General features: G+C 43.2%; 1 non-coding gene across 1 annotated transcript; it reads right to left on the bottom strand.

Moving 5' to 3' along the window:
- Positions 1 to 8,276: 8,276 nt before the first annotated feature.
- On the bottom strand, positions 8,277 to 8,383 carry LOC145091147 (small nucleolar RNA R71). The gene has a single exon (XR_013702035.1). It is a non-coding gene; the product is annotated as a small nucleolar RNA R71 (small nucleolar RNA).
- Between the last annotated feature and the right edge of the window lie 1,385 nt (positions 8,384 to 9,768).

Here is a 9,768-nt window from a genome sequence, read left to right as displayed (position 1 = left end):
TCTTAGGGACTGAGGAAGAGGTGTGGATACTTCTGTTGCATTTCGTCTTCCCGTTCCCATGTGAACTCGGGTCCTCTCTTAGCATTCCATCGAACCTTTACTATTGGAATGTGACTCTGTTTAGTTCATTTAACTTCCCTATCCATGATTTCGACGGGTTCTTCCAGAAAGTTAAGATTTTCATTTAGCTCGATTTCATCGAGTGGAATTACAAGTGTTTTGTCGGACAAGCACTTTTTCAGGTTCGATACGTGGAATACTGGATGTACCTTGTTAAGCTCGATTGGAAGTTGGAGTTTGTAGGCCACTGGACCAACTCTCGAAATGATTTCGAAGGGTCCAATGTATCTAGGATTTAGCTTTCCACGCTTTCCAAAGTGTATCATGCCCTTCCAGGGTGAGACCTTTAGTAGTACACGGTCGCCAATCTGGAATTCCAAGGGTTTACGTCTCTTGTCGGCATAGCTCTTTTGCCTGTCCCTTGAGGACTTCAGTCGTTCTCGTATTTGCACGATCTTTTCAGTCGTTTCCCTGATGATCTCCGGACCAGTGAGGGTGCTATTAGGGACTAGGCCTTTTGCCAATTGCGTGTCGCCCACTTCCGTCCAGTACAGAGGTGATCTGCACTTACGGCAAAGGGCTTCAAATGGAGCAGTCTTGATACTAGTATGGTAACTATTGTTATAAGAGAACTCGACCAAAGGTAAGTGAACATCCCATGCCTTACCAAAGTCGATTACACATGCTCGCAACATGTCTTCTAAGGTTTGGATCGTCCTCTCACTCTGTCCGTCAGTTTGTGGGTGGTATGATGTACTCATGTCCAACCTTGTTCCCATGGATTTTTGCAATGATTGCCAGAATCTGGAAGTGAATCTGTTGTCTCTATCTGAGATGATGGACATCGGTACTCCATGAAGTCATACGATCTCCCGGATGTAGGTTCTTGATAGTTTTTCCGTCCTATCAGTTTCCTTGATCGGTAAGAAATGGGCTGACTTGGTTAATCTGTCGACGATTACCCAAATAGTATCTTGGCCACTCTGAGTTTTGGGCAGTTTGGTTATGAAGTCCATGGAAATCTGCTCCCATTTCCACTTAGGTATTTCAGGTTGTTGGAGTAGACCTGAGGGTTTCTGGTGTTCTATTTTTATTTTGGCGCAAGTTAAACACTTGCTCACATAAGTAGCAATCTCCGCTTTCATGTTTGGCCACCAGTAGAGTTGTTTGAGATCTAGATACATCTTGTCTCACCCTGGGTGTACGGAGTATGGGGTCCTGTGTGCCTCGCTCATAACTACCTCTCTGAACCCACCAAACTTGGGTGTCCAGATCCGGTTCATGAGGTAGCGTGCTCCGTCACTCTTTATTTCTAAGTTCTTGTCCATTCCCCTAAGGGCCTCACCTGTCACATTTTCGGGATTCAAGGCCTCTATTTGAGCTTCCTTGACTTGCTCTGACAGCTGCGAATGGATCGACATGGCTAATGACTTCACTCTTTGGCCAGAGTACTCCTTTCGACTAAGGGCATCGGCTACGACGTTTTCCTTTCCCGGATGATAGCGAATCTCACATTCGTAGTCGTTGAGCAATTCGACCCAACGTCGTTGTCTCATGTTTAACTCCTTCTGGTCGAAGATGTGTTGGAGGCTCTTGTGGTCTGTAAAGATAGTGCACTTGGTACCGTAAAGGTAGTGCCTCCAGATTTTAAGAGCGAACACCATTGCTCCAAGTTCTAAGTCATGAGTGGTGTAATTGACCTCATGCGTTTTCAGTTGTCGTGAGGCATATGCAATAACCTTTCCCCTTTGCATTAGCACACAGCCCAACCCTTGCTTCGAAGCGTCGCAATACACCACAAAATCTTCGGTCCCTTCCGGAAGAGAAAGGATAGGTGCACTGCAGAGGGCTTGTTTCAAAGTCTGAAACGCAGCATCTTGCTTTTCTCCCCAGTTGTAGGTCACACCTTTCTGGATTAAAGCGGTAAGAGGCTTCGCGATGCTGGAGAAATTCTGGATGAACCTTCGATAATAACCAGCAAGACCTAGAAACTGGCGAATTTCGGTTGGTGTGGTTGGTGCAGACCAGTTTTCGATAGTCTTGATCTTTGAGGGGTCCACGTGGATTCCTTCCTTGCTGACCACGTGACCGAGGAAGTCCACCTTTCTAATCCAAAATTCACATTTTGAGAATTTTTCATAAAGTCTCTCAGTACGTAACGTCTCTAAGACTTGTCTCAGGTGTTGACTATGTTCCTCTTTATTCTTTGAATAAATGAGTATATCGTCTATGAATACTATCACAAATTTATCCAAGAATGGACGACATACCCGATTCATTAGATCCATGAATATGGCTGGGGCATTGGTTAGTCCGAACGGCATCACTACGAACTCATAATGTCCGTATCTCGTTCGAAAGGCCGTCTTGGGAACATCACTCTCTAGGACTCGCAGTTGGTGATAACCCGACCTTAGATCGATCTTGGAGAAATAGTTGGCTCCTTGGAGCTGATCGAATAAGTCGTCGATTCGGGGTAGGGGTATCGGTTCTTGATGGTAAGTTTGTTGAGTTCTCGGTAGTCGCTGCACATCCTGAACGATCCATCTTTCTTTTTCACGAACAACACGGGTGCTCCCCATGGCGAGAAGCTTAGTCTGATGAATCCTTTTCCATGTAGTTCATTCAGTTGGCTGGATAGCTCCTGCATCTCTGCCGGGGCTAATTGATAGGGTGCTTTGGCTACTGGGGTAGCTCCGGGAACCAAATCGATTCTGCATTCGACTTGTCTTGCGGGTGGTATTTCTGGAAGGACCTCGGGAAACACGTCGGGAAAATCGCATACGTCGGGCACCTCCTTGACATCCTGGACTTCGCGTTTCACATCTACAACATGTGCTAAAAACGTGTGACACTCCTTGCGTAGGTACTTCTGAGCTTGGATACTGAAGATGATACTAAGATTGGTACTAGGTTTGTCGCCCAAGACAAGGAAGGTTTCGCCGGTTGGCAGATTAAGGCGAACGGCCTTATCGTAACATAAAATGTCCGCACGATGTAAACTCAGCCAATCCATGCCAATGATGACATCGAAACTCTTAATCGAGACTGGCATGAGGTTGATTTGAAAGAGATTATCGTTTGGAGTTAGGATGCAGTTTAAATATATCTCCTTAGTGCCTTCGGTTTTCCCGTTGGCCATTTCTACTATGAATGGTTCACTTAATGATTGTGGTATTGGTTTTAGCATGCCTTTAAAGTCGTGACTCACAAAACTCCTTTCCGCTCCACTATCAAACAAAATGCATGCATACGAGTTATCGAGAAGAAACGTACCCGTAACAACAGTAGGGTCCGCAATGGCTTCATCTTGTCCCATTGCGAAAACTCGGCCCCTTCCGCCGGTATTCCTGTTGTTTGCCTTCGGGCAGTCCCTGTGGTAGTGCCCTGTGCCTCCGCACTCAAAGCAAGCGCGGCTTACTCCGGTATTAGCAGTGGGGGCGGATTGTTGGGTTGGCTCTTTGCAATAGTGGGCTGTATGACCCTTCTTATTGCACCTGGTGCATTGAAGGTCACGACAGAGACCGTGGTGGTGGAAGTTGCACTGGTTACATTTCGGTAGTTTTCCATTGTATGAACTTGTGGGGGCAGAGTTGGTAGGTACAGTAATAGCGTGGGTCGCTACCACTTGTTGTTTCTTGGGGTTCTCCTAGAGGGTTTGTCCCCTCCTCTTGTTCCAAGGCTTACTCTGGCCCTGAGCTTCCCTAGGTGGATTTGCGGTTGCTGCAATGGTACTCTGTTTCACTCCGTGGTCGATGAGGCGTTGAGCCAGGCGTTTAGCGCTGTTGTAGGTGATAGGGTTGGAAGCTAGGACATGCCCTTGAATCTGGGGTGACAACCCCCAAATGTACCTTTCGACCTTCTTTGATTCTGGGTTGAACATGGTAGGGCACAAAGCAGCGAGATCGTTGAACCTAGCTGTGTAGGCGACTAGATCAGATCCATCCATTTTCAAATTCCAGAGCTCATGCTCAAGCTTTTGCACTTCGCCCCTTGGGCAGTATTCTTCCAGTAGTAGAACCTTCAGTTCTTCCCAACTCATGGCATTAGCGACAATGAGCGTCACTGAATTCACATGGCTTTTCCACCAAGTGAGGGCTCGATCTATGGAGGTGCAAGCAGCGAACTTAACCTTGCTTGTTTCTTGGCACGAGCAGATCTCGAAGTGAAATTCTATGAAATACACGATAATAAACATATGTTTACTTGTATTCCCCCCCATAAAAGAGTATAGAAAGCATTTAAAAATGTATTTAAAGAGTGTTTGTAGGGGTATGAACTCAGTTGGAAGTTTGAAGATAGCGAGATGGAAAACCGGGCAGAGTTTCGTCTCGGGAAGCGGATTTTTCTCGGGATTCTCGGGAATCTCGGGAGTAAAATCGACCTTCGGGACTTGAGCAAAAATGACCAGGGCTTCGGGTTTGAACGGGCACGGAAAATGAGGTAAAACGCAAGAGAAGTGAGAAGAAATGAGCAATTTTTCTGGAGACCCTCGCATCCCTTTTATAGGGGCTGAGAGGCCTCGGTACGCGGGGCGTACGCTCGTACGCAGCGCGTACTCGTACGTCATGCATGACCGATTCCTCGACTGCCTCGGCTTCAGATGGGACGGTGGGTCAGATAGCTTCGCATAGGGGCGACGTGGACGGACCGAGACCAAGGCCCTCGGGTACGCTGGGCGTACGGGGTTACGCGGCGCGTACCTCAGATGAGGACGCTGACTCCTCTTCGGATATTACTAGCATTTTGATTTAAATATAATTTTAATTTATTTAATAAACTTCAAAAATTCATATCTTCCTCATACGAACTCCGTTTTCGATGTCTTTATATCCACGCGTAGGTGAGACTACGCTCTACAACTTTCGTTTAGACTCCGTTGGCAAATTCCGAAATTATTTTTATTATTTCTTTTATAAATCGTCGTGTTTAAGGAATTTCTTTAAAAATTCATAACTTCTTTATCTGACGTCGGTTTTTGCCAGACTTTTTACCGCTGAAATACCATTGTCGAGACCTTCGATTCTCGTTTAGGTCATTCCGAACAAAAGTCGTTCGATCTCCGATTCGAGATTTTAGCTGTCTGCTGCTAAGCCGGACTTGGAAAAATCTTAACTTCAACATACGAAGCCGGATTTGGGCGTTCTTTTTACGTACGATCATGGTTTAATGACATTTAAACATAGAGGGAATTTAAATAGAACTTTTTGGACATTTTATTATCAAATTTAATTTTATTAACTCAAAAGTGGTTACAATACTTGACTTTTTAGGTCATTACAAAGAGTTGAAATATCGGGTTGTTACAATATTCATCAGAGTGTCCCAATAAAAAAATCAAAAGGATGTGGAGCGCTACGATCATGCCTTTGCCTTGCCATGATCTCCTAAGTACCTAAAACTATAAGCCCAAGGGCTTAGTGAGCTACCCCCAAAATACCAATACCACACCGATAATACCATATCAATAATAGATAATCAACAACATGCATACTGGGCCTTCGGCCTGATTGGACCGCTCTGCAGGGCCTTCAGTCTACCTGGATCTATCCCGAGCCTTCAGTATGACTGGACCGCCATACGGGCCTACAGTCTATCAGGACCGCTCATAGGGTAAGTTGGCTTTCAGCACAAAGCAGAACCACCTCAACCCAACATCAATCAAATAACCATGTGCGCATAACTACAATATACAGTCATAACATATATTAGATATATCTATATCACAGATCACTGATCATAGCAATCCCTCATAACCAGAGCACCGACCTAACCAAGTCACTAACATACCAATCCTAACGGATCATAAGAGCATAACAACATACTGTTTATCCTGATACCGATCTAACTGATCATAACCACATGTAGCATACTATAACCAAGATAAGCGTTGGTGCCTTAGACCCTATTGATATAGTGAGGATAACTCACCTTGCTAGTATCTCGGAATAATACTGTCCGCACCTCCAGATATAGCTCCAACCACCTTGCCTGTATCCCTAAGTGTCCACTCAATAATCACTCAAATTACCAATATGCCCTTGGGAGGTACAAGATACCCCATAGCCAAGGTCAAGTCACTGGTCAATGGTCAACAGTCCATGTTGACCTATTTGCTGAAATTAACTTTCTCTGCCTCGAGTCTCCTCTGATTCCTGAATTTCCCGACTCGGTTCGCCGAGTCTAAGAGCAGACTCGGCGAGTCGATACGCGATCATTTGCTTGGAACTCAAATTGACTCGTCGGGTCATCTCCCAGACCTCGCCGAGTCCATGCGAGACCGACTTGGACAAAACACTAACCGACTCGCCGAGTCATCTCCGAAAGTCGACGGGTCTGAACACATACTATCATGTTCAAGCGATTCTAAGCTACCCCTTTACGTATTTGCATGCCTCAAATTCCATATCTAAGCTTGAAATGGGACTTTACTCATAAACAAGGGCCCCTTCATGGCCCTATTAAGAATTTTATGAACTTAGGGCTCAAAAGAGGTTCAGATTTGAAGTTTCAACTCCAAATCTAGCTCCCATACCATAATCCCTTCACAAATAGCTAAAGAAAGCCCTAAGCTTCACATATGAGAGATTCTAAAAAAAAGAGGTCAAGGTAACAACTTGTTACCTCCAAAACATACCCAAGTTGAAATAGACTCTGGATCCACACGAAAACCTTGATGCTAGTCTCTTGATCTACATGTTTTCTTCACAAAATCACTTTTCAAAGCTCCAAAACACTCTCCAAGCTCACACTCACAGAAATTTGGGTTTTTGGCTGTCAAGGGGTGATAGAGGAAGATGGGAGGCGCTAACGGTCCAATATATAGGGTGCAAAACCCTGAAATTTTGGGTTTCCTCTGCCAGCACCTACTCGTCGAGTCCCTCTTGCCTACTCGACGAGTCCCTTACTAAATGACGTGTCTTGACCCGCTTCTACTCACCGAGTCATAGCGTCAACTCGTCAAGTAGACCTTAAAACTTGAAATCAATAAGAATTAATAATGATACTAGACAGTTGGGATGTTACAGAATTTGTGTTAAAGTTTAAGTTAATCTGAACTTGCAAAATCAGATAAGACCCCCATTTTAAATTATTGTTCATTTTAGATTAACTTTTAGTAGTTAAATTATTATATTAAATCCGTTCCATGTGATCGACACCCGACTTACTCAAACTATTCTATAATTCGACGAGGTACACTGCCTAGGTGCATTTAGCTAGTGAAGTTTGTTAGCTTATAAATTTAAAATTAGGTGTAGCTATTTGCATGCATCAAGTTTTTGGCACCGTTCATGGGAAACGACTTATTTAATTGTTGATTCATTTTCTTTAAATTAATCGATCCTTATTGTGGGGTAAAACCTGCAAAAAGTTATTTTTCAGTTTCGTTTATTTTAATACTGAACTCACGACGTGAGCTTATTCGGCTCACGACGTGAATCTAGTGATTTCTAGTTTTCTTTGTTTTTAGTTTGTTTATTTTTTCAGTTCAGTTTTACATTTATATTTTGTTTATTTTGTAGAAGTTCATGACCAGAGGTTCCAACACACCTTTGGTGCCACCACTTGAAGATCCAGAGTCGACCCTTCACTAAAAGAAGGATAAGAACGTGAACGAAGATCAAACACCAAAGAAGACACCCCTAAAAGAACTCAAGTCAATGTTCTCAAAGAAATCGGGGAAGAAAACGGGAGAATCGACTTCAGCTTCGAAAGAAAAAAGTTTGATTGAAATTCTAGATCCAATTCACAACCCAAACGAATTTGAATACCAATCTGAGGCCGAGTTTGGACTATATACGAGCGAACCCGAAGACGAGACAAGAAACGAGATGTCGAACTTTGAAGAAATGTCAATGGGAGCTTACAAGAAGCGAATTAGAGACGATGTTGTTTCGGGTTTAGTACAACCTACCATTCCTACGACTGCCACATTCGAGCTGAAAGGATATATCCTCACTACACTTAAGGATATTCCATTTTATGGAAAAGATCATGAGGATGCTTTTAAGCATCTAGATGAGGTCAATGACATTGCAGATTATTTCAATGTCCCAAATGTGAATAGAGATATCGTCTTGCTAAGGATGCTTCCCGTTACTTTTAAAGGAGCTGCAAAAGATTGGTTGAAAGCACTTCCACCTGGTACAATCACTACATAGGCCCAGATGCATGAACAATTTTTAGACCAATTTTGCCCACCATCCAAGATATCTAAACTCAAGAAGGCAATAGCCAACTTTGAGCAACAAATAGGGGAGTCATTATACGAGGCATGGGAGCGTTACAAAGGATTGTTAAGGAGTTGTACTCAACATGACCTTAATATTCAACAAGAGATGTCTATTTTCTATGATGGGGTCAATGTTATGACAAGGCAACTCTTTGCTTCGCAAGGTCCTCTCACTAAGAAAAATATGGGCGAAGTCAAAGAATTAATTGAAGAATTTGCAAAGCCTCCTCGTGAGTACCACAATCCAAGGAGTGAAGGTGTGAAAGCTAGTGGAGGTGCATATTCTGAAGAAATGGCCGCTATGATGGCAATGCTGAATAATATGGACCGGAGACTTACACAAATGGACCAATCAATTCATGCAATTAGAGTTGGTTGTGAACGATGTAATGGTCCATAATTGACTAAGGATTGGGACTTGGATGAATATGGGAACAAAAGGGCTCAAGTTTGTTATTCGAGTGGGGATAAGTATGATGAGGATTAGAGATAACCAAAGAAAGAGTGGCTGTCATATGATGAATACAAGAAGCAAAAGGAAGAGAAATATAAGCAGATAGGATGAGGCTTCTACCAAAAGAGCAACCACCAGCTGAAAAGAAAGTAGATTTGGAAAACATTTTGACCCAATTTGTGGAAGCTTCGGAGAAAAGGCATGATAATACCGACGCAGAGCTAAAGGAACACATGAAAATGATGATAGAACAGCAAACAATGATGATTGATCAACAAGATTCATTAAGAAATAATCAAGCATCGATAAATAATCTCGAGGTCCAAAATGGTCAACTAACTACTTTGGTGAGCAACAAATGATCCTCACAATTTCCCGAAATGAATGCTTAATCCCATGTTATGATGATAGAAACTGAAGAAGAGGCTATCTATGAGTTCTTAAAAGCACTAGAGGAGGAGCGAAAGCCATCCGGTCCAAAGCCAAAGTAGTCGAAGCTCGAAAACAAAAATGTTGCTGAAGTACCAGACTCAGGACATGAGCCCGATATGCTCACGTCGTGGGCTCAGTCTGAATAGAAAATTTTTGTAATTGTCCCGGCTTATCAACCGCCTTTACCATTCTCGTCTCAAGCTAATCTCAGTCCACTGGAGAGAGGTAACATTTGGATTTTATCAAACAAGTAAAGGGTATCCCAATTAATACTCCTTTTGTCGAGTCATTATCCAAAATTCCAGAATATGCAAACTTTTTACAAGACTTGATAGACACTCGTCAGCAACTAAAGAAGAATTCTGAGGCGATTCTAAGTGAGCAAAGCTCAAAAGCTGTATTGTGAGAGATACCTAAGAAGATGGGGGATCCTGGATGCCTCACTCTTGATGGGTTTTGGTCATAAGACATCCTATGTGCTCATACAAACCATAATGCTTGGATCTAAGTTTCTCTATTGTACATGCAAGTTATCCAAGACTATAAACCCTAATTCTAGCATTCAAGTAATCATATTAACATGAGATTA

Source organism: Lactuca serriola, chromosome 2 (genome assembly GCF_051521515.1).
Source record: "Lactuca serriola cultivar US96UC23 chromosome 2, Lser_US96UC23_V15, whole genome shotgun sequence".
Lineage (NCBI taxonomy): Eukaryota > Viridiplantae > Streptophyta > Magnoliopsida > Asterales > Asteraceae > Lactuca > Lactuca serriola.
Note: the sequence above shows the minus strand (reverse complement) of the source record. Positions and strands in the feature narration are given on the sequence as shown.